Source organism: Pongo abelii, chromosome 21 (assembly GCF_028885655.2).
Source record: "Pongo abelii isolate AG06213 chromosome 21, NHGRI_mPonAbe1-v2.0_pri, whole genome shotgun sequence".
NCBI lineage: Eukaryota > Metazoa > Chordata > Mammalia > Primates > Hominidae > Pongo > Pongo abelii.
This window is the reverse complement of record NC_072006.2, coordinates 30,362,995-30,367,397: the sequence shown is the minus strand read 5'-3', so window position 1 is coordinate 30,367,397 and position 4,403 is coordinate 30,362,995.

Below are 4,403 nucleotides of genomic sequence, written 5' to 3'. Positions count from 1 at the left end.
TAAGCCCCTTAGGTAATTTCATTGTGTGCACAGGGCTGAAAACTGCCTGAGGCTGCAGTCTCTCAAGTGCTAGTTCACACAGATATTTATTTACTTACTTTTTGAGATAGAGTTTCGCTCTTGTCGTCCAGGCTGAAGTGCAATGGCGCAATCTTGGCTCACTGCAGTCTCCCCCTCCCAGGTTCAAGAGATTCTTCTGCGACAGCCTGCCGAATAGCTGGGATTAGAGGCATGCGCCACCACGCCAGGCTAACTTTGTATTTTTAGTAGAGACGGGGTTTCACCATGTTGTCCAGGCTGCTCTCAAAATCCTGACCTCAGGTGATCCACCTACTTTGGCCTCCCAAAGTGCTGGGATTACAGGCATGAGCCACCATGCCCGGCCACACACAGATAAATTTAAACATGCCCTACAAGTCTTTGTTGGGTCCTTTTGGAAGCAACTCCTGCCCCTGTGCCCCACAAAGGAGCGTTTTCTTGTATGTGTCAGAATCATTTCTCTTTTCCCCTACCCCACTGCAAACCCCACTCAAGTTCAGAAGAAAAATACCTTCAGGAACTCTGACCAGATAGAGGAAAAGTGCATTGACTCAATCTACCTCCTTCCTCACTCCCTTCTTGGAGGAGGCCGCTTCCCAAAAGACCTTCCTGGAAAAATCTTCCTTTGGTGTCTCCAAGGAACTATGCTCTCCAGAGCATGCAACAACAAAGTAAGAATTCATCTACTACTAAAGACTGAATATAGTATGCAATATAAAACTATTTAAAAGAGCCAGGCGCCGTGGCTCATGCCTGTAATCCCAGCACTTTGGGAGGCCAAGGCGGGTGGATCACGAGGTTAGGGGTTCAAGACAAGCCTGGCCAAGATGGTGAAACCCCGTCTCTACTAAAAATACAAAAATTAGCCAGGCATGGTGGCGGACACCTGTAATCCCAGCTACTCAGGAGGCTGAGGCAGAGAATTGCTTGAACCCGGGAGGCGGAGGTTAGAACGAGCCGAGATCACACCACTGTATTCCAGCTTGTGCGACAGAGCAAGACTTCATCTCAAAAAACAAACAAAAAAAAACTTATTTAAAAGAAGGCGCCAGGCCAGGGTGGTTGGCTCACGCCTGTAAATCCCAGCACTTTGGGAGGCCAAGGTGGGGCAGATCACCTGAGGTCAGGAGTTCGAGATGAGCTTGGCCAACACGGTGAAACCCTGTCTCTACTAAAAATATAAAAATTAGCCAGATGTAGTGGTGCATGCCTGTAATCCCAGCTACTCGGGAGGCTGAGGCAGGAGAATCACTTGAACCTGGGAGGCGGAGGTTGCAGTGAGCCAAGATCACGCCACTGCACTCCAGCCTGGGTGACACAGCAAGACTCCATCTCATAAATAAATAAATAAATAAGGCACCATAACAAACTACAGTTTATCCTAAACATGGTTTAATAGTTGGGAAGTTGGTCATATTATGTCTTTTTCCTAAATACATGCAGAGGTAAGAGACCTAAACCTGGGAGTGTGTTTGGAGGAATGAATGCTTTAAAATCAATCCCAGAATCAGTAAGTGTAATGCACAACAGTAACAGAATGACAAACAAAAACCGCATGATCATCTTAATCAATGCAGAAAAAGCTTTTGAAAAAGTTCAACACACTTTCATGATTTAAAAAAATATAGCCAACTGGAAATAGAAGAAAACTACCACAATATGATAGCCATATATGAAAACCCCATAGTTAAATCATACTCAATGAGGCAAGACAAACTTTTTCCTCAAAGATCAGGAACAAGACAAGAATGCCCACTTTCACCACTTCTATACCACATAGTCTTGGAATTTCTAGATAGAGCAATTAGGCAAAAAGGAAGAAAAGGAAAGAAAAGAAAAAAGAAAAGAAGGAAAAGGAGGGAATAGAAAGAAAAGACAAAAGAAAGAAAGAAAGAAAATGCATCCAAACTGGAAAGGAAGAAGGAAAATTATTATTCATAGATTATATGATCTTATACATAGAAAACCCTAAAGATTCCACAAAAAAACCCTTTGGAACTACTAAACAAATTTGGCAAAGCAGCAGGACACGAAGACAATACATGAAAATCAGTTGTGTTACTATATACTAACAAAGAACAATCTGAAAATAAAATTAAGAAAATAATTCTATTTATGGTAGCATAAAAAGAATAAAATACAGCTGGGTGCAGTGTCTCATGCCTGTAATCCCAGCACTTTGTGAGGCTGAGGCAGGCGGATCACCTGAGGTTTGGAGTTCGAGACCAGCCTGACCAACATGGAGAAATTCCTTCTCTACTAAAAATACAAAATTAGCCGGGCATGGTGGTACATGCCTGTAATCCCAGTTACTCGGGAGGCTGAAGCAGGAGAATCGCTTGAACCCCATAGGTGGTAGTTGTGGTAAGCTGAGATGGCGCCATTGCACTCCAGCCTGGGCAATAAGAGCGAAACTCCGTCTCAAAAAAAAAAAAAGGAATAAAATATTCATTGAAAGACTTGTGCAATGAAAACTACAAAACATTACTGAAAGCAATTTTAAAAGACATAAATAAACGGAAAGATACCCTATGTTTATGGATTGAAAGACTTCATATTGTTAAGATGTCAAAACTATCCAAAGTGATCTATAGATTTCACATAGTCTTTATCAAAAATCCCAATGACATTCTTTGCAAAAATAGAAAAATCCACCCTGAAAGTCATGTGGAGTATTCTTTCAAGAACTTTTTTATGTTGGCATTGAGTATTGAAATCAGCTCTACAATAATTGTGACTTTTGACCTTTTGACTTTGATTGTGTGCTCCAACCCACTCTATACCTTGACTTCCCCATTTCTCAGATTAATATTTTGCTTCCTCTTTCAGCCAGTTGGTATATATCTTTTTTTTTTTTTTTTTTTTTTTTGAGACAGAATCTTGCTCTGTCGCCCAGGCTGGAGTGCAGTGGTGCCATCTCGGCTGACCGCAACCTCCGCCTCCCAGGTTCAAGCAATCAAGCAATTCTCCTGCTTCAGCCTCTCAAGTAGCTGGGACTACAGGCACGTGCCACCACGCCCGGATACTTTTTTTTTCTTTTGAGACAGAGTCACCCAGGCTGGGGCGAAATGGCACAATCTCGGCTCACTGCAACCTCTGCCTTCCGGGTTCAAGTGATTCTCCTGCCTCAGCCTCCCGAGTAGCTGGGACTGCAGGTGCCTGCCTCCACACCTGGCTAATTTTTGTATTTTTAGTAGAGATGGGGTTTCACCATGTTGGCCAGGCTGATTTCAAATTCCTGACCTCAAGTGATCTGCCTGCCTCGTCCTCCCAAAGTGTTGGAATTACAGGCATGAGCCTGTAAAGCACTTTTTGCAGGCAGATGTTAAACAAATAACTATATGTATATAACTACAATATACAACTATAGTAATATAATTTAAAAAAATTTTTTGAGTCATGGCTCACTGCTGCCTCAACCTCCTGGTGTCAAGAGTTCCTCCCACCTCTCAGCCTCCCAATAGTATATATATATATATATTTGCTGGGTGTGGTAGCTCATCCTTATAATTTCAGTACTTCGGGAGGCCGAGGCAGGAAGACTGTTTATCCTAGCTACTTGGGAGGCTGAGGCAGCGCAAGGATCCCTTAAGCTCAGGAGTTCAAGGTTGCAGTGAGCTGGAATCACACCACTGCACACCAGACTGGGTGACAGAGCAAGACCCTGTCTCCAAAATACACACACACACACACACATACACACACAATTATTTTAAGCCATTGAACATCAGCCTGGGCAACACAGTGAGATCCTGTCTCTAAAAAATAAAAAATAAAAAAATAAAAATAGTATTTCAAGTTTAATTTTTGAATGGGTAATACAAATAAAAAACAAAAATAAAAATAAATTAAAAATAAAAATATACAGTATTTCGAGTTTAATCTTTGAATGGGTAATACTTTTGTTTTTTTGAGACAGAGTCTCGCTCTGTCGCCCAGGCTGGTGTGCAGTGGTGCAATCTCCACTTCTGCAACCTCCGCCTCCTGGGTTCAAGCAATTCTCATGCCTCAGTCTCCTTAGTAGCTGGGACTGCAGGCGCATACCACCATGCGCAGCTAATTTTTTATAATTTTTATAGAGACAAGGTTTTGCCATATTGGTCAGGCTGGTCTCCTGAGCTCAGGCAATCCGCCCAGCTTGGCCTCCCAAAGTGTTGGGATTACAGGTTGAGCCACTGCTCCCAGACCAAACGGGTAATACTTTTACATGGTTCGAAAGCCACATCAAAATATGTGAAGAATTAGCCTTCTTCCTAGCCTTGTCTCCCATCCAACAACCATTAACCACAATTCTTAGTTTCTTATGTTTCACTTCCTTTCTTTATGAATAAACAAGCTAGTATTAATACAGATTCTTGCTTTCC